The 26,989-nt window shown below is 38.5% G+C and overlaps 1 pseudogene; it reads right to left on the bottom strand.

The window, feature by feature from the left end:
- Positions 1-13,131: 13,131 nt before the first annotated feature.
- Positions 13,132-25,890, bottom strand: LOC131254754 (aquaporin SIP1-1-like; annotated as a pseudogene).
- Positions 25,891-26,989: the final 1,099 nt, after the last annotated feature.

Raw genomic sequence — 26,989 nt, 5'->3', positions numbered from 1 at the left:
TCTCCCAAATAAATTGCTTGATACAAAATACGACTTGTAATGGAGTAGTCCTATACTTTAGTTTGTTTGTTTAGAAAAAAATGACCGTGAAATGACACGGAATCACTGGAATTGACTGTGAAATGCATGGAAATGACCGTGAAGTGAAGGGAAATGACCGTGAAGTGCATGGAAATGACCGTGAATCAACACGGAATCGCGGGGATTGACCGTGAAATTCATGGAAATGATCGTGAATCAACACGGAATCGCTGGGAATGACCGTGAAATGCATGGAAATGACCGTGAAGTGAAGCGAATTGACCAGGAATTGAGAGGGCCAAACTGGAAATTGAGCGGGCCAAATTGGAAATTAAGCCGGCCAAACTGGCCAAACTGGAAAATGAGCGGGACAAACTAGAAAATGAGCGGGACAAATTGGAAATTGAGTGGGACAAACTGGAAATTGAGCGGGCCAAACTAGGAAATGAGTGGGCCAAACTGGAAATTGAGCGGGCCAAACTAGAAATTGAGCAAGCCAAACTGAAAATTAAGCAGGCCAAACTGGCCTAACTAGAAAATGAGCGGGACAAACTAGTAAATGAGTGGGTCAAACTGGAAATTGAGCAGGACAAACTAGAAAATGAGCGGGCCAAACTAGGAAATGAGCGGGCCAAACTGGAAATTGAGCGGGCCAAACTAGAAATTGAGCGAGCTAAACTGGAAATTAAGCGAGCCAAACTGGCCAAACTGAAAAATGAGCGGGACAAATTGGAAAATTTGGTAGACAAACTGGAAAATGAGCGGGACAAACTGGAAATTGAGCAGGGGAAACATGAAATCAGCGGGGCAATTTCCACATGTGACTAGCAGGCAATTTCCTGCATTTAAAAACATTATAATCATTCATTCATTTAATTACCACCTGCACAATTATATATACATTCAATGACAATCATTCATTCAATAATGAATCAATTACAATCCTTCATTCAGACTAAAACTTACAATTATAATCATTCATTTAATAATGAATCAATTACAATCCGTCATTCAATCAATTACAATTACAATTACAATACTAATGAAAATATAAATCTTAGTGAGTCTGTGTGCACTCGCATATGGCCAGGTGCATCCTTCATCCATCCTAGATTGAAAATGGATGCAAGTATCAGTAGTCCACTTGCACATCCGACAACTATACCGATAACTTCTCTTGTGTGTCTTCTGTAATTTTTCAAGGGCGAACCACCACTAGAAGACTTTATAACATAAAAACAAAGAATCAGTCAATTGAAGAAGGATGAAAACTAAATGCAAGGAAAACATAGAATTCCTCTTATGTAAACTGAATTAATGCTCCAAACAGCGTTCCCACACGATCATTTTCCGAAAGGACATTCATCCAAACATGCTACGAAATAAATTTCCAGACTAAAAATTTGTTTTCGCTTGGCCTGGGCCTGGCTCATTGACAGTCCTACATGTGACCAGCAGGCAATAAATGAATGTGCGTATTTGAATGGAAAGACCTTTTGGTATTGAATTTGTCTTTTAAAAAAAAACATTCAATTTGTCTGGAGGCTGAATTACTCTCATCAAACCAGTGTTTTCTAATTGTCATGTTTAGTTAATGTCATTATTACATTGTTGGGTGCCATGAAGAGACAGGAAGCCTCCAAAGATATTTTTAGGCCACAACAGCAAAAAAAGGCTAGGATCTTCCAGAGTATGAGATGTCAACAAAGATGATATGACCTCAGCAAGCAAGAAATGTGTCACTTGTGTAGCGAAATAGAATAATCATTCAATCACCTATATCTTGTTTGTAGAATGCCTAGGGATATGGAACTTCTTCAAACGCCTTTTAATTTGTTGGGTTCTCCGAAAAAGTGGCCTTGGTCATAGGTGGGAGGATGAAATTGTTGTTTAATCAAGTAGGGCGAATTTTCAGGATGCTTTCATTTGACATAATCTGGTGGATCTAGAAGGAAAGGAATAAGAAATACTTTGAAAATAGAGTATCATTAGAAGTGAGTGAGAGTCATGATCAAGAATTTTTTATCAGTTGGTTGAAATTAGTGAAAATGGGTTTTGTGTCACTTTGGCATCTGTATGGAAAGAGCTTGAACAGCGACAACGCGGACAAAAAAATTTAGTTGGTGTTATGAGAGGTGACTAGGGAGAAACAATATGGTGTTTCAGACCGGTGAGACTCCAACAAGGCAGGTGAGTCTCATTTATTTTCTAGGCTGGTTATAGTGGAAAGAGATGTAGAAAATGCAGATTAAATTTCGTTGTTAGCAAAACTAAAAAAGTTGGTATAAGGTATGTGCTGATATTTTTATCATGTTTCGAGGGAAGCTAGTGTGGTCACTGACACACCAACAAAGGAATGCATGTTACCTTTACCTTGATATTGCATTTCGAGTCCCTTAGTTTTCATTAACAGAAGCTGTGTCAATTACAGGAAAATAAACAATAAAAGAAAAGGAAATAGTTGGTTAAAAAAGAAAAAGAAAAAGGTAGTTCTTGGGCTCGTTCATGTACATCTCAAACATTGTTCTCGCCCACAAATGTCAATATTAGGCTGTGTCATTGGCTGTTACAACTTAAAACATACAAGATTTAGTTTATTTAACTTTCTGTAATCCAGTAAGATTGAACGGGATCCCACAACATTAATAAAGATGATTTCAGAGCCCAAATGAGAGTGAAATGGTAAATTAGTCACTATAGAGAGAGATTTGTGATCAGTCATTTCTTCAAGTTTGCATTTTAAAATGGCTTGCTAGTTATACCAGGAGATAGATACATGTAGAGCCAACTCCCAGATTGCCCACTGATTTGCATGACCATTCCTTCAAAATTGAGAATTGCCTTTGAAAACTACCAAACGTCACCAAGATTATATGACCACGATGCAACCAGCAGTTTAGATAAACCAGATGCAATTGATAATTATTATAGTTTCATTCCTACAACCTAGATCACACAATGTTCCTAATATCAAAGCTCCATTCCAAATAAAATCTTTGAAACAATCAATGTAATGACAAAAAGAATAAACAAAATTTATAATAGAAGCAAAGGAAATAAGCACTACCAAATGATAGAGCAAAGGTTAGTGCATTATCAAACTGATTCAGTCTATGAGATTCTTCTCCTCCTCATATATACTAGCCTGAACAAAGAAAACAAGCCCACAAACATGAATGAATTTGTCTCATGACTTGAACTCATTTAACCTAGAGAGCATCCAAGAACCAAGGCCCACAAGTACATATCAAGTTCAATATTGTGCTAAAAGTGAAATCGATCAATTTTTGGACAAAACTAATAGGAACCAAAAAAAAAAAAATGGGAGATTTAAAATTGTTGCAGCATTTTCTTAATGATCTATATGCAGCTAGCACATCCGTAGCTGGCTTAGATCAGTAGCCTGCTCACCAAACCATGGACTGCTTTTGCATCTTTTTACTGACCAACTGTTTTCTTAACTGATGGGTTGCAAACATACGATTAAGAAAAAGCTGAAACAAAAATCAAAATTTGATAGAAAAAAGACAAAGATTGGACCTATTTACAATAGTCACTTGCCCATCAGTTGGGTCAGCTTAGCATCAAATTCCTTCTCCAATTCCACCTCTTCTTCCAAATACCTCCACTTCAACTCAGTCTTCTCATCTTCATGCAATCGTATCAGCTTCTCTATCTCTCTCTCTGCTTCAAACTCTTTTATCTGATTTGACTGCCTATCAATGAATTGAGCAATCTCCTCAAGCCTACTTTAAGGATTGTTTGGATTTGTGGATTTTTTATTTTTTATTTTTAACGAAAATGGAGTTTTTTGGGAAACTTCATATCTCAAAAACAGTAAGAAATGATAAATTGTTTCCCATGATGGTCTTTCAGCAAGATTTTCTTGAAAAAATTTCATCGTTTACAAATCTATATTCATGGAAAATTTGTTGCCAGTCTAGGCAAGGAAACTAAAAGGGGGCATTTTTCAGGAAAGAAGCTGAAACGAATGGATTGGCATATTTCATCGTTTACAAATCTATATTCATGGAAAATTTCATCGTTTACAAATCTATGACAAAAGTTTTGCAATTTCAAATACCAGCTTCTAGATTGAGCAACTTGGAAAATATACCTAAATAAGACTTTAACTTCACTACTAATCTTATTACAATCATTCATTCAATAACTCAGAGAAAAACTATAAGCAACTGTTTTTCCTACAGGGACTAGCAAATCTAACAAAAGTACATTTTCTGCCCTTTAATCTCATCGACAAGCCTTGCACTATACTGATTTTTTTGAAGCATGCATAGTGATTTATGTCAAATGAAACTGGAAATTGAGTGGGACAAATTGGAAACAGTGTTGAATGAGCGTCGACCATTAGAAACTTTTTGAGGGTCCACTATGATGTTTGTGAGAAATCCTACCCGTCTAAGTTCATTCATAGGGTCACAAAGACCTGGATGAGGAAGAAAAACAAATTTCAGAATGATCCAAATCTTCTATAACCCCAAAAAGGGTTTCAATGGTAGACGTTCAATTCCCCATTGCCTTTTACAGTGTGGTCTACTCGATAGTTAGATCTATCTTATTTTTCATCTCAAGCCTTAATATGAGCTCGTGAAATAGATGGACGGTTTGGATATAACACAGACCTCATGATTGGACCCACAAAAGGACGTGGGAATTACAACAGCAAAAAAAAAAAAAGAATGGAAAAAAAAATGAAAGAGGAAAGAATCTATGGCTATGGATTATAACCGTAGCCATAGACCGGCGATCCATCGCAGCTACCGCGATTCCACCGCAAGTCGCTGTCCCAATCGACGATCAATCGTGGATTCGGCGATTCCACCCCCGATCCATAGCTACGGATTATAACCGTAGCTATAACCGTATCCGTATCCAGTCTCTTTTTTTTTTTTTACATGGAGAATTTTATTTTACCTACATTTTTATAAATATGTATATATAAGCATATGCACAAAAAAAAAAATTATCGCTTTTTTTTTTTTTCATTTCTTTCTTTATTCATATAACAAGAATATCTTCTAAACCAAAATTAGTTACTTGACGTACCGTATATGATTTTAGGACTAGAAGTTGGGCGAGCTCAACCCGACCAACCTGTGGCCGACCCAACATTGGGTTGGGCTTGGGCAGGATGTATCGAGTTTGGTCTTAGGGTTGGGCCATACAAACACCAACCTGATAAAACTTGGGTTGAGCTCGGATTGAGGTCTTGGGTTGCCTGACCCAACACAAACTCAATTAATATATAGGTTTCTTATAAATTAATTATAATTGAGTGCAGATCATCTGTGTTGAAGGCAAAGGAAATTCCAATGCCTCCCCTCAAGCTAACAAGATATGCTGGATTTCCCTCTCCCAAATAAATTGCTTGATACAAAATACGACTTGTAATGGAGTAGTCCTATACTTTAGTTTGTTTGTTTAGAAAAAAATGCATGGAAATGATGGTGAAGTGAAGGGAATTGACCGTGAAATGAAACGGAATCACTGGAATTGACCGTGAAATGCATGGAAATGACCGTGAAGTGAAGGGAAATGACCGTGAAGTGCATGAAAATGACCGTGAATCAACACGGAATCGGCGGGATTGACCGTGAAATGCATGGAAATGATCGTGAATCAACGCGGAATCGCCGGGATTGACCTTGAAATGCATGGAAATGACTATGAAGTGGAGCGAATTGACCGTGAAATGCATGGAAATGACTGTGAAGTGGAGCGAATTGACCCTGAAATGCGTGGAATGACCATGAAGTGAAGGGAATTCACCATGAAATGCATGGAAATGATCGTGAATCAACACGGAATCGCCGAGAATGACCGTGAAATGCATGGAAATGATCGTGAAGTGAAGCGAATTGACCGGAAATTGAGCAGGACAAGCTGGAAATTGTGCGGAACAAACTGAAAAATGAGCGAGCCAAACTAGAAATTGAGCGGGCCAAACTGGAAATTGAGCGGGCCAAACTGAAAAATGAGCGGGGCAAACTGAAAATTGAGCGGGACAAACTGGAAAATGAGCGGGACAAACTGGAAAATGAGCAGGACAAACTAGAAATTGAGCGGGCCAAACTGAAAATTGAGCGGGCCAAACTGGAAAATGAGCGGGACAAACTGGAAAATGAGCGGGCCAAACTGGAAAATGAGCGGGCCAAACTGGAAATTGAGCGGGCCAAACTGGAAATTGAGTGGGATAAACTGGAAATTGAGCAGGACAAATTGAAAATTGAGCGGGCAAACATAGAAATGAGCGGGACAAACTGAAAATTGAACGGGACAAACTGGAAATTGAGCAGGACAAACTAGAAATTGAGAGGGCCAAACTGGAAATTGAGCGGGACAAACTGAAAATACAGTGGGACAAAGTACAAAGTTCATTTCACTATCCACCAAAATTACATAGCATGTTATACATCCACCCATGTACTTCCGGCAAATATGCAGCAAATTTCCAAGTATGTGCATTTCAGCCCAAGTTCTTTCTCAAATCACGATAGCCTTGAGAGGGTTGATCCGAGGGATGGGTTGATTGCAAAAGGGCCGATTAAAATTATATTGGGTTATCTTACTGGCTGGCATAATAATTTCAGAACCAGCAAGATAACCCAATATAGTTTTAATCGACCCTTTTGCAGTCAACCCATCCCTCGGATCAACCCTCCCAAGGCTATCGTGATTAGAGAAAGAACTCAGACTGAAATGCACAGACATGGAAATTTGTTGTCACTCCAAGATTACTGTAAACCTCATACAATGTATATAACATGAAATGGTACATGAGCGGGACAACAATGTACAAAGTATATTTAACAATGAAATTAATACTCCGTATAATACATCTTTCCAAAAATCCTCCCATGCCCTGGACAAATATCATCTACGGACTAGAGACAAACAATCATATGCTATTGACTTCCTCCAATCGGCAGTGAATTTTTGCATGTCTGTTCCCGCCAAGGTGAGACCGCTACACAAAATGTCAATGAATTTCATTACGAATATGCCGCAGTCATAACCATTGTGCTGCTTCGGTGCAGATTCATCCACTCTAACGAACCAATTCTTCCCTTCAAGCGCAGTGCTGTCTCCAGTGGCATGGAAGAGAATGGGGAGTGCATCAATCATGTTCTTCATCTGCTGCTTATACTTCGGCATTACATTTGTGCATAAGCTATCTACAACAACGATTTCTCTTACTCTAGGATAGATGACCAACAAAAACCAATGTGAATTTTCATGATTTATGGGCGCATATACCTGTCCATGATTCACAAAATAATATATTAGTCAAAACATGATAGAACATATAACAGTAACAGATGATGTTCTGTGACGAGTGCATTACCCGTTCATAACTCCAAATCGCTTTGGCGTATGGTTTATCTCGCTGCTTGGCAATTGCGTAAGCTGTGGTCAGCTGGCCTATTAGCGAGGCCCGTTCTGATGCTGATTTCGAGGCCCGGTATGTGATCAAAACCGGCAAACACCCCTCAAGGCTTTGTTGTTACAAACATGCTCAAAGTTCAATACATGTAAGAAAATAAAATCTTCAAACAAATTAAGGATTAGCGAAATAAACAGTTACCGTAAAATACGTAGGACAGAACTTGCAATCCTGGCGATATGTTATTGAAAGGTCGTTATGCGTTTTTTCAAGGAACTCGATGTATGTGTCGATAGCCTTATCAATAGGATAGTATAATTTAGTCATAGATTAATATAACAATTACTTATATGTTAATCAATGCATATAGAGAATAAATTAGTAATGATTACCTCGCTATCAACCCACGCATCTTTCATCCATATTGTACTAAACCATTTCCATGCCGGGATGTCCTTGTTTCTCTCATACCAGTCCTCTACCTCTTTCACCTCATATGCGGATAATGCTTTGAAAGGATCCATATGTAGAGAAAATGGTATCGGAGAAGTAGCAAAAGCGGTTACTTGGTTGGGTTCGGGAACCGACCCATGGGTTGTGTCGAATGCAGACAGGGACAAGTACGGAGACATCTTGTAATATGATGGCTTCGGTATCCTTTTGGTTCTTCTTTCATAAACGGGATGAGAAGTGAATGCATTCAATACATTACCTTTGGCATTACTATACGATTGCACATCCAGATCCTTGTATCCAGGTTCTTTATCGTCAATATTATTTACTTCCCCTCTATTCCTCAACTCCTCACCCTCCTCCTCCATCACAAAACATCCCTTTTGTGTACGACTACCTTCCTTCTCCTTATTAAACTCCTCCCTCTCATTCGCTAACTTTTTCTTCTCCTCAAAAAACAAATCCTTCTCCCTCTTAAATTGTTCTTTCTCCTTCAGTAAGGTATCCCTCTCATTAAACATTGTTTCTTTCCTCCTTATCTCTTCCCTTTCTTTTCTCAATTCGTCCCTCTCCTTCTTCAATTCCTCTCTCTCCTTCTTCAATTCCTCTCTCTCCTTCTTCAACTCTTCCCTCTCAATCCGACATTCCTCTATAAAAAGAACATTCTTCATAATACCCACCCTCGGTCCCTCTCCCTCCATGCCTTTCTTATCATTATCATCTGACTCATCATCCTCCTCATGATCAATCTCATTACCCTCCTCATCCTCCTCATCATCTTCCTGAGTCTCAGTGAGCTGCAAAATGTATACATGGATATGTCAGAGTAAGGATAACTTAACAATGGTAGATAAAATATAGTTCATTTTTCACAACATCTCACCTGGAAACTGTCATGCACCGAGCGAACGGCATCCGTTTCCCATTCTCATAGCGTTGGTTCTAATTTCATTACTACTGATGTCTGCAAAAGAACAAAGAGTAATGTTAAATATAAAAGCATATACGTCAAGTTAAGCAAAGTAGATGGAAGAGATATATATAAAAACTTACAGCTCTACTCTCGAAAATAGCATGTATTCTCTTGTACCTCCAACCCTTCTAGCCTCGATATTGAATGAACCGTGGAATTTGATGGGGAACATATGAAACAACACATTCTTGTAGGGCTGGTAATATCTCTACTGCCCATACCTATTAGAATGAAATTGCACCCGGTTAAAAATCCAAAATTAACTATAGAGGGAAAACATATGGAAAATAAAAGGTGTTCTTACTTGTAAAGGAAGGACACAACCATACACAGTGTACCGAGGGGAACTTGATGCGGCAACGGCAGATTCGATTCCTTGCGACATTGTATTGTATCCCAAACTACCCCAGGGATACCTATAGAAATCATTTAACGAGTCCACCAGATGAATATAATCCATGTTACACCTGGTTTTCGGTTCGTTTCCCCTAAGAAAGTACTCCACAACTAGAAGTAGGGCAACCTTTACGACGTCTTTATGCTTATTGGTGTCAACTAATCTTTCAAACACGTCCATTAGGTGCTTCTTTAATACTGGATATTCTTTAAAGTATTTCTCTTAATGTACTCGTAGTGCAAGAAATATTTGGTACAGTAAGATCTCCAGTCTTAAGACCGGTAATGAGGGCGAAGTCCATCTCGGTAAACTGTAATCGTCTCCCCCTGATCTCAAATACTAGATCACCTTTGTATCTTACAAGAAGAATGTGAAATAGAGCCCCTATAAATCTAAATGATGTAATATGCAATAGAAATGAGAAAGGGGATTGCCTAAACAGATTTAGCCGACTATCGTGCTTCTCTACTCCACCCTTCACACTGTCAAATCACCATGTCAGTGTACACCTAGATGTTGGGTTGGAGATTACAGCAGAATATTCGTCGCCTGCAGAGATGAATTGAAAAACATATCAAACATAAAATTTATAAGATAAACATACTGGACAAAATCAGACATAATTGAAAACAAGGTATCTATGATCTTATGAATAGGTTTGATAACAAACAAACAAGTTATCCTAATGAGCATGTTATCCATGTTAACACAATGAACATGGTGATGTATTATTGACATCCTTATACATTGGTGATCTAATATTCACAAACAATGATAATGTTATGGTTGATGAGTTTATAAAGGCTACTTCGTAAATTTGAAATGACAAATATGGGTCTTATGGCGTATTATCTTGAATCAGGATAAATTAAATACATGATGTAATTTTTACATTTGAGAACACGTATATTCATGAAACTCTAAAAATCATTGAGATGAAAAATTCTAAATTAGTGTGCATACTCATGGAAATTACGTTGAAATTGAGCAACGACAAGAAAAACAATCTGATAGATCCTAAAGGGTTTCAAGTTGTTGATTAGAAGTTTTAAATACTTAACTCATACTAGCCTAAACATCTTGTATATTGTGGAATTACTTAACTACCACATGAAATTTCTAAGTTAGATTCATTTACAAGTAGGGAAAAAGATTTTGCATCATTTGAAAGATATACTTGATCATGGTATTTATATGTGTGTTAAAGAATATACTCTTTTTTTTTTTTCACAAATAGTGATTACGTAGGCCAATTTATATAGACAATAAAAAAGTACGTTAGGCTACTTATTCTATATTCGAAGCAGTTCATTCACATAATTTTTTTTAAAAAAAGATGTGATAACAAACAAACATCACTGTTGGGCCCACTACGGTTTCAATGGTGGAAATCATTATGCCCACTGTTTACCGTGGTATCATCCACTTGATCTTTTGATATGCTTCAATTTGGGGTTAAACCGCTTAAATTAGATGGAAGAATGGATGGACAGCGTGGATATACTACAAGCCAAACTGGAAATTGAGCGGGCCGAGCTGGAAATGAAATTGAGCAGGCCAAACTGGAAATTGAGCGGGCTAATCTGGAAATTGAGCGAGACAAACTGAAAATACAATGGGACAAAGTATAAAGATGATCATTTCATCATCTACCAAAATTACAAAGTATGTTATACATCCACCCATGCATTTCCAGCAAATATGAAATTGAGTGGATCAAACTAGAAAATCAGCGGGGTAAACTAGAAAATCATTATGTTCACTGTTTCTCGTGGTATGATCCACTTCATATTTTCATATGCTTCAATTTCAGGCTCAACCACTTAAATTAGATAGAAAAACAGATGGATGGCGTGGATATACTACATGAAACGGATTAGCTACTCCCCATGCCACCAGCCAATGGCTGGTGTTCGGTGCTCTGTGGGCCCCATCATGATGTATGTGTTTCAACCATGCCGTCCATCTATTTTTATATATCATTTTACGATATTATACAAAAAATGAGGTATATCCTGATCTCAATTGAACCACATTACAGGAAACAGTGTTTAATGAACATCAACCATTAAAAACTTTTTGGTGGCCATAAAAGTATTGGATCAAGATGATCTTTGTTTTACCCTTCATCTGGGTCTTTATGACGTAATAAACAGATTAGATTTCAGGTAAAGAGTACAGTGGGCCTCAGGACAATTTAAATGATGGATATCCAATCACTATTGTTTTCCTGTATTGTGGTATATCTAAGATTTATATCCCTCTTATTTTTAGGATAAAGCCCTGGATGAACTTTAAATATGGATGAACGGAATGGATGAAACACATACATCATGGTGGGGCCCACAGAGCACCGACCAACAGGCATGTACATCATGGTGGGGCCAACGGATCACCGACCACCAGCCACGGGGCTGGTGTTAGGGGGAGTAGCCAATCCGATTCCTATATTAAATACATTCAATGTGGGCCCAACTGAGTTTAAAATATACCTGTGGTGCGTGCTTTCTTCATTGGACCGACCATTTTTAGAAGAAAACAAAATGTTGATAAGGGGGGCCCACAGAAAGGGGGTTTTTTTGTCTTTCCAACGGGTGAGGAAAGAGGGTGAAAGCAATGGCAGGGAAACAGCAGTGGAATGGGAGAGGAAAAGCAACAGTGAAAAGGAGGGAGAGGAAAAACAAACAGTTGAAAGAGGGAGAAGAAAAGCAGCAGTGCAGGAGTTTTCGTCTTCTTTTTTCGAAAATGGAAAGAGGAAAGTGAGGGAGAGGAAAAGCAACGGCAGTAAAAAGGAGGGGTAGTTTCGTCCTAAAAGTCGCTGTCCGCACGTGCTAGTCTAACTTGGTAACTTAGGTTTGTCTTCCTCCATAAAAACCGCTGGGTAAAAGGTTTTGTCTACAGTGGTCATTTTCTCTCGTATATACAAGGGAACATACCATTGGTATCTAACCAATGGCGTTTTGCCACATCAAGGCTACTGAAGCGTTCAGTATCCAATCCGCTCCCCAGGTATTGTATGGACCGCTTTTCGAAACCTAACTCTCGGTGAATTTCAAACAGGTGGGTAACTAATAATTACTTATTTCCCTGTATTTGCCAGGGAAATTAAAAATCAAACAGCCCCAAGAAATGATATAGATTACATCTGTGATGAAACTGTAGGCACTCCGACCCTATAGACCTTTCCACACTGGACTTACTTTTTATATTCCTACAGTTGATCACATGGTTTGGGCAAAATCCTGACCATTGGATGGATCATTCTCAAAACTCCTGCAGATACTGGGACTTTTCATAGTTGATTACTGTATCTCTTCCTATCTATCTATTTACAGGCCACTGGATCGAAAGGTTAGTATCTGATCAGCTGATCGCTCGATCGAGAATTTTGCCCATTGTTAATCTACAGTGAGAAAACATTCACAAAAGAATCCAATGATAATTAGCTGGGACTTCACGCAAGCTGAAGCAACCCTTCCGAGAAGGATCCCGATGTGGAGTGTGCGCAAGATCTAGACTGTTCATCAGACAGGACCTGCCACCTCTGTGCCAAAGCCCTAAAACCTTACATCTGTGGTCATATTGATGACAGGGCTGCCTGACTTTCAGCAGTGGGGCATTACACAATGAGGTCAACCTGCTGAACCCAGACCTCGAAGACCTCCTTTCTAAGTTGTCGAAAATAGGTTGGGGTCACGATCTGATGAATGGCCTAGATCTTACACAGATTAACAAGTTCGTTGGAAACTTTATTTTCTGCAGGGAATCATCAAGGTATACTTTTGGCTAAATTTAGACAAGAATCTTACAAAAATCTCCATAGTCAAAACAAATCAAAATTTTGTGGGGCCCAAAACTGTTATCAGCGGTTAGGATTTCACAGAAGCGAAGAAAGGGTGTTTTGTTTGTTTCAATTATAGACAGAAGTTAGCAAAGGCAGTATATACAAAAATCTATTTCTTTGCCCAAAGGCAGTGAATTTATTTTTCTTGAGAGAGAGAGAGAGAGAGAGAGAGAGTACTTAGTATTCTCAGGCTTTCTTCTGCTTAACAGTAGGTGGGAAATAAACCGGAAAACCCAAGCAGCAAGAATCGCTCCAATGAAGGGGCAAATCCAGTAAACATAGAACTGCTCCCATGTATTGTGGGATTTATTGAGATATGCCCAGCCAAACGCCTGCAATAAACCATGAATTTTTAATTTTTTTTTAAGTTACTAAAATTAATTTTTTTTTAAAAAAAGAAGAAAAAAAGAGAAGTTATACAGCAAGAATAAGCATCAAGAGCAGTGACAGATAATGCGACAATGAACTTGTTGCATGTTGCATTCAATGCGCAAATATAGAAGCTGCAAGTAACCCAGGTCTCTACATGCAGGCAAATGTGAAAATCTGAGACACCCATGAGGTGGGCCACACCAAGTAGATGCATGGCCCAAAAATCACAAAATGTACAAAATAGACAGACACCTAGAAAAGTAAATTTGTTTCAGCAGGTCCATTTGTTTTCTATGTTTTGGACCATCTCATGAGTATCAGACATGGGCTATACAGCCCCCTGATGAACTGCTTAGTTCTCAAAAGTGTGTGCAGCTGTTCTTCACCACTAACAGTAATGTCGAAATTTACAGCAGCAGCACATGTGGTCTGAAATGGTCTGGCAGTTATCAAGCTGTCCAGTAATCTAGCCGCTTGGAATTTACTTGTGCATTGATACACTTTCAGATCATTCATCAAGTCAATCCCTGGGTAAAATTCCCAAATTGATTCTTCAATGAGTAATTTTCCACCTTTAATTTCGATTAATAGAGTGTCTGCATGAATTTCAACCTATGAACGGAATTCTTGAAAAAGGCATTTTTATTTTTCAAACTATTTACAAAATCAAATAAAAATTGAATTACACCAACCAAAGTCGATCGGTCTACACACTCAAAAACATAACACTTACATAGAAAGCAAATGGTAAAACAGAAGAAATTCGGATTTCACCAATTTCATCCATTTTTCACTTTGGAAATCAAAACTTTCTTACTTCAAATCAATTTCAGTGCATCAACATCATGCATAGACTTGGATTTCAACTTGTTTTTGTTAAGATCTCTTGAAAAACAAAACAAATTTATCAAAAGAAATTTTAATTTTTCTCACTTTTGGAGTTCTGGCTCAAAATCCCTCTCTGATAGTGATTTCTCTACCACAAATCGTGTTTTTGATCCAGAAAACTCAAGTGTACTTAGTCTAGTGCCGATATATCACAATAAATTAGCTATTGTGATATATCTTCAATATACTGTAAAATGTGTATTCCATGCCAGTTTGATATGGAACGCTCGCCGATGCAGAAAATATCAGCGATGATGAACCATTTCCTCTACTGATGATTATTGATAGTCCTCGCAGTCCAGTTCAAGATCAGTCCAAGCCTGTTGAAAAGCAGTTGAAGGTGTACACTCAGAGGAAAGACAAGGCCCTTAAGAGTCGCTCATTGATCATCACCTGTCCTCGTACTCGATACCTTTGCTTTTCTCACATGAGTTTCTGATTGCTCTTCGGAAGGCAAAACAGTCACACATCTCATCCCCATCATTAACTGGGTCATATACACACTTTTCTACCTCGACGACTCTACTTTGGATCCTAATGCTGTAGATGCCCTGACCATCACTAAAACGAGATGACAGCCTCAGAGAAATAAGAAACTTGGGATCTACACTAAAGTTGCTGGAAGGTAAGCATGCAGTGGGCTGCAAATTGGTGTTCACCATAAACATAAGCATGATGGATTAATAAAGTTCATATGAAGCGCATCTAGCCGCAAAGGGATTCAGTCAATGTTATGGAGTCGGTTATCACGAGACATTTGCCCAGTTGCCAAATTGAACTCTCCAACTACATATAGCCCTTAACAACAGTTGGTTGTAGAGAATGCATTTCTTTACAGATATTTTTAAGAGGAAGTATACATGGATCCTCCACCTAGTTTGAGTCTCAAGACTCAATGGAAGAATGGGAAGCTGTGTATGTTGAAAAAGGTCATTTAAGGGTTGATACAGTCCCTTGGGGCCTGATTTGATAAATTCAAACTATGATCTCAAAGATTGGTTTTCCGAGTAAGACGGATCACTAGCAGCCTTCCCACTATACTAACCATATGCATCGATGATGAGCTTTGCTAAGCGCACATGGATGTGCAATAAAGCTCATATGCACGCCACAAATGTACCAGCATGGCACTTGTATGGGATATAATCTATCCATCGGGTTGGTCTGACCTACATGTTTTCCCAAAAATAAAATCTTGTCCAATCAGCATGCGGGCCCCAATATTGGAAACAGGTAGATGGGTTAGAAAACTTCAACCAAGTTTTTCAAAGTGGTACATTTGTTTTGCAAACTGTGAGCCACCTGACCAGTGGGTCGACCTGGTTCTTGGGGCTGGGCATCAATGTAATGGCGCCATTCTGAAGGATGAATTGGATCTTAGACCTATCCTACCATGTTAGCAGGTGGGGCATGTACATGAGCTTTATTGCACACGCATTTGGGCTTACCAAAGCTCGTTGATGATATAGTTCTCTTAAGATGCAGTGATACTGAGATTGAAAATGTTAAAGCCTTCAAACTTTGATATTAAGAATTTGAGGGCCCTTTAAAAGTACTTTATTGGGATTGAAGTCGCAAGGTCAAAGCACAACATCTTTTATTTCCTAAAGAAAATGTGTTACATCTCCTCAGTGTTGCAGGCATGTTGGATGCTAGGCCATCTAATGCTCCTATTGAAGTGAATCATCATCTCCATGATAAACGATCCAAAGTTTGGATCACGCTGGGTTCTGTCATTGAGATTATGGAAGGGTGAAATAGTGGTTCTTCTAAGCCTCAAGGTAAAGCACTTTGGATGAAATTGCCCGATGGCGTAATGCAGGAAAATTGGAAAGAAAGGAAGAAAATAAAAATATTCAAAGACGAGAAGTTTTCATTGCTGTCCTTGCATAATGAAGTAAATGTTTCCCTTGCCTCTTAGGGAAGCTATTTACATGTTTTCCATGGGGATTCCTCTATCCAATGTTCTTCATGAATGGAATTGAGTCAATGAAGATTTTCAATGAGGTTCCTTAATTACTACTCAGTGCTCTCCCGGCTCAAGTATTTGGAAACTTAATGCAAATGGCAGCTCTCTTGGAACTTATGGGGAGTCGGGGATTGGAGGTATCTGTTAGCAAGGATTGAAAATCAGTATTGGCGTACTGTAACAGTCACCACTGAAACCGGGTAGTCTAATCCAGTATCGCCCTATATCAAGCCATTTCAGGCTGATACAGTCATATATTTGCTTGGAAAAAAAAAAGACCTCTGTATTGGGCAAGACTTACCAATTCCGAATGATACTTTTAACTCTTCACATGGGACAGAATGTTAGGCAGTTGAGGAACAACACATTCATCGGATGAGCATAGATGAAATGAGGATGTTGAGAAGGATGCATGGCAAGACAAGGATACAATTACACATGAATGCATTCAAGGGAATTTAGGAGTAGCACCAATAGGTAATAAGATGAGGGAAAGTAGACTTAGATGGTTTGGTCATGTGCAATGGAGACCAAAAACTTCGCAGGTAGGACTGAGTTGGTACAAGTTGAAGGCTCTAAAAAGGCAAGGGGAAGGCCCAAAAGGATGTAGGTGGAAGTAGTAAGAAAAGACATCGATGACCTACGGTCTAACTTAAGCTATGGTCCTCGATAGGGTGGAATGGCGGAAAAGGATTCATGCAGTAGACCCCAACTAGTTGTGAGAAGGCTTAGATGCTTTAACCGACTCTGTTGTTCTCTCATTCTCATCGCAAAGGGTATCGACAATTATATAAGAGCTGAAACCATGGCGGTTAAAATCAGGATTGAGCTATTTGCTGATTGTTTCAGTGGCTGGCTCATTCTTAAAGGACACTCCTTGGCCATTGCATAGACCTTTGGGAAGGTCCCTCCTTGGATTCTACCCTTCATTCTAAATGAGATTAGAATGCAATGCCATTCTTCATACGTTCCCTTTAATCTTCTCTGGAGAGAAGCCAATTGCCTGGATGAATCTTGTTTCCTTTTCCATTTGTCTTTTTTATTAATTAGGGGTTAGCACATATGAGAGAGAGAGAGAGAGAGAGAGAGAGAGAGAGAGAGAGAGAGAGAGAGCATACGGGGGAAGGGCACAGGCTACACAGAGATAAACAGTGTGCAGTCTACTTGCAAAGAGGGACTGACCTACACAGAAAGAGATCCGCATGTAGCAAGAGAGGGATGCAGCCGACAAGCAGAGAGAGATTAGTAGGAGCTACACGTGGAAAGAGGGTGTTATGCGAGCTTTTTGTGGGTAAAATATATAAGCCATTTAATAGATTTTTGCGGGCAAAATCCAAACCCTTAGTTGTTAGGAAGCCACACCTCCAACTTAAAAAAATATTCATGGCTCTATTTAAAATATCTTCCCATGTCCTTTAATATTCAAAGTTCATCGCTCTAGGAAAACTAATTGCGCAGGTAAAATGATAATCTCCACTACATGCGTCATATATAGTAAGATAAAATTCGTTATTCAAAGAAAAAAAGTCATTTGAGCAGCCTTGTGGACCATCCCAACCAACTAGTTACACTTAAAAAAGTTGACCATTGACCCATGGGGCCCACAAAAGCAATCAATTTGGTGTTTTGAACAATCATGGGGCCCACATGATCCATGTGATCAGACAGGTGGATTCGTCAGCAGGATTAGTATCTGTGGTTTCCTATTTTTGAACAAATCAGTACTTGTTTTCCTTTTATATTTTGAAAATTGCCTGGCTAATTAAAGTTTGTTTTAGGAATTGAGGTAAATTGAGAAAGTTATTAACCAGTGTTTTAAATAGCTTCGCTATTTAGCATATAGCTTAGCCTAAAAGCCACATAACTCATGAAAATACCTTAAATAACGGGTAGCCGATGCTACATGCTTTATAGCCTATTATACATGCTACATGGCTTACACGAAGTTATTTTTCACTAAAACAGTAAAGTCAATTCATGTTTTCAAAGATTTGTTACATTTTCATTTATAAAAAGAAATTAGTTAATTTTTTCAATTATTATAGTATTTTTTTTTTTTTTTTTTTTTGAAAGATGAAGTAATAGTATTGATCTTTTCCTATTTATCAATTATTTCAGTTAGGTTGCTTAGTCTTTACCTTTATACTTAATCTTTGCCTATTTTTCCTATTATTTTAGCTATGTTTGGTCGCACCAAATGTCATTAAATTTCATTCTTAATCAGATTGATTTGGTGCAAAATATCATGAAATTTCTCGATATTTGGCACAATCAAGCACAACCTTAATTAAAAATCTAGAAGTAGCATGTAGAAGTGATTGTAGTATTGATGGTATTTATCGACATCGCACTCATAGTTGTTGGCTGCATGCTAGTCATGATCCCTACTCCGTTAAAGTCTCAAATACAGTAGCTATGGCTACCTACTGATGAGAGGGTTTGTGATGGGTTTTGTTCATGAAGAAGAAATAGTAAGTTGGATCATAGATATGAATATGAATATCATATCAGTCGATACGACCGTATCGTATCCATATCAACACAAGATGATGTGCGATACGAGGTCGTATTGGCCCGATACGAAAAAATTAACCCAATATAGCCAATACAGGCCAATATGCCCATAAAGGCCCAATTTTGTTTTTGTTTTTGGTTTTTTTTTTTTTTTTTTTTTTTTTTTTTTTTTTTTTTTTAATTATAATTTCACTCTCCTCTTTTTTCTTTTTTTCTTTTTTCATTTAAACCATGGAAGAAGCTTAAAAACTCATTTTAGGCTAGATCTAGACCTATTTTGGGATCAAAACAAATGATTTGAGGGAATTTGACAAATCGAAGCGAAGTGGACCATTATGGGAAAAATCGGAAAGAATGGTAAACTTTAATTTTCTTTTTTATGTTTTCTTCTTTTTGTTGTATTTCAATCATGGGCCCTAGTTCACCAAATCATGCTTGAGAAGGTTCAATTGTCCAAAATGAATTTCTAGATCCATGGATTCATCAAGATGGTAAAAAGAGCCGAATTGTTGTGATCAATGCAATTATGTATGATCCAAAAAAAAAAAAAAAAATCATGGAAAATGTTATGCTTGCTTTGTTTATACTGTTTTTCTGCGAGATGCCAGAAATTGCTTGTATCCCATTCCTAATAATAGTATGTATATTGCGAAGAAGACTATTTGATCCCCCTTCTTTTTTTTTTTAATCAAAATGGGCATGTTGTGACTATGCTAGGCCTCCCATCGGGAGATTGTAAATGCCATGTAATGCATCAATAGTTTTTTTGTACCTAATAGAATTGAATTCTAATAGATAATAGGCATAAGTAGGAGGAGAATACACGCAGATAAATGAAAGGAACAAATGATTCTAGGAGCGATTACTCATCTTCCTAATCTTCCACACAAGAAAAGGAATTTTCCACCCTTTTCTTGTGTGGAAATAATAATGATTCTTGATCCTGCTCGTCAAAGATTACTATTTATTTGATTTTCCAGTTTTATCGGAACTCGTTTGTTTAGATTCATAAGTAGTGGACAAACCTAAAAAAAGGGGTGGGAGTAAATAACCGAGCAAATAAAACTTCTTCAAGGAACTAAATTTATTTTTTATTTTTTAAAAAGCAAACAACAAATGTAATGAGTTCATCAATAAGGATTTGGATATGCGCAAAAATCCAAGATTTCATCTCTTCACCCAGAGCATTAAAAGTCTTTTTTTTTTTTTTTTTTATAGAGTAAGATCATTATCGAAATGATTTGCAAGATGTCTCATCTATAGAAATCGATATTGTGTCATCCAGTCCAAAATACGAAAAAAAAAAAAAAAGATTGTTTGTTGAATATCTTATTATTTTCTTTTTTCCTAATATTTTCCTTAATTCTTTGACTTAAAAAAAATAAAAATCTGACCAACATGGGCTGATAAGGCCCTGATACCAATACATATGACGCCTTATCGTATCATTTTCTTGCCGAGCCAATATGCCGACTGATACCGACATTCAGAACCATGGTTTGGATACAACAAATTTATTTATTTATTTATTTTTGTTATGGTTAAAAAAAGACTAGAACTAAAAATAATAGTTAAGCTTCGTTATGTACAAAATTTTAACCCTGTTTGGCAAACATGTGTTAATATGGAGAATTTTGAACCCCATTTAAAAAATAATGTATTTTTCTAGAATTGAAATTAAATACACAAAGTATCATCCATCAGGCATCCATGAATCTGACAGTTAAAAAAATGATTTTTACAATTTTATGTTTGTTTATGATCCATCTAAAGTGACACACTATTTGGACAGTCTAATTTGAGAGATATATTTGAGTGTTGACATATGCAATCACATTTGCCATTTTAACTGCATACACCGCATATATCATAGTGCCGTATGCAATTTTAGACCATTGGGCATTTGTTTGCAACCGCATATGCCATAAGTATGTGATTATGCCATCACATGGCTGAACTTTCTTTTTTTTTGCCTTTTCTTTGATGTTATCCTACCTTAATCATCTCTACTAATCCTCTTTGATTCATCTTTCTTTATAAATAAAGGAGTTCCTCAGAGAAAATACACATCGAAATGGAAACTATTGAGAGAATAAAGAGAAACAAAAGCACGTTTACATTTGTCCATTGGCTCTGCTCATACAATAAAAAAACATCGATCCTATCTAGTGGGCATACATAACTATGTTGGATTGCTGGAAGAAGGCCATGCATATGCTGCCTTTATGAGTGAGCCTGTTTTTGTCATTGCCCAAACCTTATAAATAAATTAAAAACAAAAATTAAAAGTGATACCAGCAGTGGTAACCATGGCCACCATCACCAAACAAAGAGACTGACATCCATGGCTCACCACCGCTAGATCAGCAATGTGAGCTGCTGCCGTAGCAAGTTGCTGCTAATTGCATGCAACAAAATCCCCTCCTCCCCATCTCTTTCCTTTGTTCAAATCCTATTGCAATCGGCTACCGGCCACAGTTGGCTCCCATGGCTGCTAGCTGCAACCATAGCCCACAACCGTGGCAGCTGGCAGCAGCCAGCACTCATGGCTATTGGCTGCATGCTGGTGATGATCCCTGCTCTATTGAAGTCTCAAATGCGGTAGCTATGGTTATCTAGTGATGAGAGGGTTTTTGGTGGGTTCTTTCCATGGAGAAGAAACACTATGGGGCTGTTTGAATACGACAATTTTTCATTTTTTATTTTTCTTATGGTTAAAAAAAAGATCAGAACTAAAAATAATAGTTATATTTAGTTTTGTAGAAATTGTTAACCCTGTTTGGTGAACACGTGTAAATATGGAAGAATTTTGAACTCTGCATAAAAACAATAATGTACTATTCAGGGAATTGAAATTAAATACACAAAGAATCATTCATCAGGCATCCATGAATCTGACAGTAAAAAATGACTTTTACGATTTTATGTTGGTTTATGATCCATCTAAAGTGGGGCCTACTATATAGTTTAATTTGAGTTACATATTTGAGTGTTGTCATATACCATCAGTTGAGGTTCTACTGGTGTTCAAAATTCGGGCATCGTTCCTATGAGTGACCAAAAAGGAAATGGTTAAGACACAGTTCAACTAGTGAAGAAAAATAAAGATGATCAATGCGCAACAGAAAGACAAATGGAGGTAGTGATTGAGATATAATTATGGAAGACCTAATACATCTCTATGTATGACATGTGCTATGGTCTCCAAAATCTTCAAGGGAAGAAGATTGGAGTACCAATGCTTCCATGACAACTTGCAAGCAGAAAGAGAGCATAAAAGTTGGACATCGATAATGGGTGCTGAGGGAATTACACGTCAAAGATGATATTGGAGAAATTGAAGATGGATGCTGAGAGGCTCAAACTCACTTGGCGAAGGGGTTTTGAAATGAGAACAAAATCAAGGTAGCATACCATTGCTTGATTTCTTTTTCAGCCAATGATGACTAACACAGGTTTGGCATGATGTAGTGTTGATCGATGTGTGTGATAGATCTGTGCGATGTATTACTCAGAAGGCCATTCTAATATGTTCTAGATCCTATGATCTGTAAATGTAAATTCCGACATGATCAAGAGGGATAGAAAGCAATTCTAGTTCCATCCTAATCCGATTGATGGAATGTATCGAATATCAGGTTTAATCATGAAGTGAGCCAAGGAGATTAAACTATTGAGACCAATCGATACTTGTCCCCTAGGCAAGAAGATCAAAATTTTGACAGAGAATAGTGCAAGCAAAAACAACCACAAGAAGCATAAGACGAAGAAGCACACCCCTATAAAACACATTTTGCAAGTCATATGGCTTGTCCAGTGGGTCCCACACATGGAAATGTGTGTTTATAAATTTTTAAAGAGATATTGATGGATTTTACCAGGAGTCCAAAATTAGATTGCTTTGATCGTCTTTAGTTAATACTTTCCAAGTATATGGAATCTTATGTTAAGTCATTAGCAATTTTTCAGTTTGGGAGATTAGTGTTTTCAGGGATCTTTAATAGTATATGTTAAATAAGAAAGGGATAAACATGAGAGAATAAAAGTAAGGGTCCATTTGTATACTATTTTGGGTTATTTCTTCACTCAGAATTATAGAGATTTTATGTCTTCTTAGATGTCATATGGCAATATAATTATGAATGAAAATAAATTTTCTTCAAGGGAATTCCTCCTCATGAAGAAGGTGAACACCCTAACCCCAGGCTCCAAACATGCATACGCAAAGGTTCAGTCCTTCTTTATCCATCTTCCATTATTGCTTGTGCAAAACCCTTCTACCCTATGTCAGACTCCCCCAATGAGAAAATCCTAACAAGGAGATTAGTGGCCTGCAAGAAATGGGTGGCTTCCAAAGGAAATACAAGAATGGTCCCATTTTATAACTGAAAGAAGGCCAAAGATCCAATGCTGGGATCGTCCAATGTGGAAGATATTTGGAGCATGCTCATCCAACATGGGGACCAACAAACTAATGACTGGATGGATCACTGAACCATGGACCCAAATTGCAGAAACTGAAAACCTAAGGACCATATGTATTTCCTAAGATTAAAGGATTTAAGGAACTTTACAAACTAAGTTTGTTCAACAATCCTAACACAGAGATCAGTGACCCAACAAAATGGGTGGACTGCCAAGGGAAATACAAGTACATTTCGAATTTAACTGAAAAAATAAAGGCCAAAAATCCAAACGCTAGGATCATCCAATGTCAAAAATATTTTGGGCATGTCCATCAAACACAGGGCAAAACAAACTAATGGACCAGATCACTAAAACATGGGTCCCACTGATAGAAACTAAAAACCTATGCATTTCCTACAGTGAAGGATTTGCGGAATTCTACAAATTAACTTTGTTCTGTGATTAAATTTTTTTTAAAAAATGCATCCGCATAGACCATTTACACAAAATAAGGAGGCATATACATCAGCCATATATTTAGAAAGAAACATTTGCATTACAAGTAGGTTAAAGCCTTAGATTCACAAGCAACAAAAGACTGGGAATATGAAATGAAAAATCAATGAGACGATAAAAGAAAGAAAGAAAGAAAGAAAATTCATAGAAGAAGAGGTCCAACTACTCACATTGACAGGATTCATGGATGGCCCAGTATAACCAGATCCTGCAACAATCATTGACATGGTCGAAACAGATAGCAGACATGTCTGCAACAGTACATTTTTGGGCCCCTTCTGGATTATGAGAAGAGCAGCAAAGCTTATTAGGAAGGTCAAGACACCTTCAGCAATGGCCCCAGTGTGCTGGTCGACTTTTAAAGAAGGTCCCACAAGCATAGGTTTGTACTGTGGAGGCATGAATTCCATGATCGCCATGGCCCCACCAACTGCCCCAGCTGCCTGTTAATCGATAATAATAATAATGTAACTGCAATCAATACAAGTCTAGAAATCTCTCCATCCTTTAAGGGGGAATGTGAACGGCACTCGCTCAAGTAACATGACGAGGGCCTTGATCACACATGGAAATGTGACAAATATGTGCAAGATCCAGACCATTCATCAGATGGGTGCCACAAAAAACCTCCCCTTGCCCAAAGTTCGAGCTGGTCTAATCATTATGTTGGCTACACCTGTATGTTGAAAATCGACAAGTGGACCCATCAAATATTTTTAGGTTCCAACTGATTAACGGCCTAGATCTTTCTTAAGCGTGCCATGTCAGCATGTGAAGATGAGTCCCCACTCCATCTCAATCTAGCAAGCCCCATCAGGCATCAGCAGCATTTATCCATCTTTTAAAAAGGATGAAACTTGGGGAAGTTCAATTGAGAATATGAGATTCTGTTGGCCAGGCCTACCTTCCAGTGATCCAGGCCGTTCATCTTATGCACAACAGGAAACACCACAAGAAACTTCACCCATCAGATGATCCTAGCCGTCTGATTTGGCCCAGTTTGCTTTCTTGCTTTGATAAGTGGCAGTGATCCACCAACAGACAGCTACGATCCTCTGCAAACTGTACATGTGGGGCCCACCTTCTAGTGTAATGTGGGCCCCATGGTGGATGGAAGATAACCCCCAGAATCTCCCCTTGTCAGATGATCCTAATCATCCGAATGTAGGTTGGAGGGGACGCGACTTGCCTGTGCCCCGGCTACAGGAAGTTCCTGTGATCGGAAGCTATGTGGGGCTCACAGAGATTCCCATAACAAATCCAATCCGTCCATCAGTTTCTCAAGACCCCAATATGATAGGAGTCCAAAAATCATGCAGACCCAAAACTCAGGTGGGCCACACCACACGAAACAGCAGGAATCGAAGGCGCACCATTGGAAACTTTGTGGGGCCCATCAGTGTGATATTTGTGCCTACAGCTAATCTGAGTGGTAATAACACTATGAACGGTTTGGATGGCATATAAAGATCATGGTCGGCTCCATGAAGGTTTCAACGGTGGAAATTTCTGTTCTCACTGTTTCGTCTGGTGTGGCCTACCTGAGTTTTAAATCTGACTGATTTTTGGAATCGTATCTTATGGTGATCTGGAGACACTGATGAACGGAGTAGATCTGTAACGGACATCTCTGTGGGCTCCACATAGCTTCCGAACACAAGAACTTCCCGTGGCCAGGTGGGCCCACCAGATCGAAACTGGGCCCCAACGACAATGTTAGATCATCTCCATTTCTGTCCCTCGAATGCTGATAAATAAAAAAATAAAAACGTGGGGAATGGGGGATTGCTAACCTGCGCAGGGAGGCGCAGGCCGACAGAAACGAGGTCGTCGTGGACCCCACCGACGCCAGCAGCGTAGAAAGAGGTGGTGGCTGTGGGATTGAAGCTGGCGCCGCCCAAGAGCTGGCCGAGGAGTGTGAAGAAGAAGACGATGAGAGAAATGAGAACGGTGTCGATAACGAGATTGGGGAGTGGGCCCACCAGATGATGGTCCAGATTGAGAGCTGACGCTATGATGAACGCCAAAACGCCTAGTCCGGAAACGCAGAACATCCACGTGAATGTGATGAGCCCATCGCCAATAGCCAGCTTCACCACACCCATTCTCTCTCCTCTCTTCCAACTTCGATTTTAACAACGCACCAGATGATGAAAAAGAGAATGTAGCCACGGCCTTTTTAAAGATACTAAGGTAAGGGTCATAGTTCACCACCACTTATTGGGAAACAGATTGGCTACTGGCTGATGGTCGGTGTTCTGTGGGACCCACAATGATGTATTCGTTTCATCCATTCCGTCAATATATTTTTATAGATCATTTTAGTGATGAGGCCAAAAATTTGATATATTCAAATCTCAAATGGACCACATTACAGGATACAGTTTTGAATGAACGTTGACTATTAAAAACTTTTTGGGGGCATAAAAGTTTTGGATCAAGCTGATATTTGTTTTTTCCCTTCATTTAGGTTTGTCAACAGATTGGATGTCAAATAAACAGTACAGTGGGCCTTAGGAAGATTTTAATGGTGGATATCCAATCACTATTGTTTTCCTGTGGTGTGATCCACGTTAGATTTGTATCCCTATAATTTTTGGAATCATGTGCAAAATGATCTTTAAAAATGGATGAACGGCATGGATGAAACACATACATTATGGTGGGGTCCACATAGCATGGACCACAGCCACTGTGCTAGTGGCAGGGGGAGTAGCCAATCCGTTTCCCACTTATTACGTCAGTCACTTGCAACATGTCCAAAGAGAAATTTACGACTGTGGACCCCACCTTTTATCCAGCGATTTTTTTGAAGCAATACAAACTTAGAATACAAACGGCTCTTCCTCTCCATTTTCTCTCTCTGCTTTTCCTCTCCCTTTCTACTACCACTTTCCTTGGAGTTGCTTTCACCCCTCATTTCCTCACTACATTTCCAGTAGAAAGACCAAAAGAAACACCCTTTTTGTCAGCCCCATATCAACATTTTGTCTTTTTTTCTTGAAATGGTGGGTCCATCGAAGAAAGCACACAAGACAGGTATATATATATATATTATTTAATTATTATTACACACACACACTCACGCTGCACACACACCCCCACACACACTCACGCTGCACACACACCCCCACACACTCACGCTGGTGGAATTTCACCACCTATGGCACTCGAACTCTTGACCGGGAGTTGAAACTCCCGAGAGTTTACCACCCGAGCAAGAGTAAGGA

This window comes from Magnolia sinica, chromosome 9, assembly GCF_029962835.1.
Source record: "Magnolia sinica isolate HGM2019 chromosome 9, MsV1, whole genome shotgun sequence".
In the NCBI taxonomy this organism is placed as follows: Eukaryota; Viridiplantae; Streptophyta; class Magnoliopsida; order Magnoliales; family Magnoliaceae; genus Magnolia; species Magnolia sinica.
This window is presented reverse-complemented; position numbering and strand designations above follow the sequence as displayed.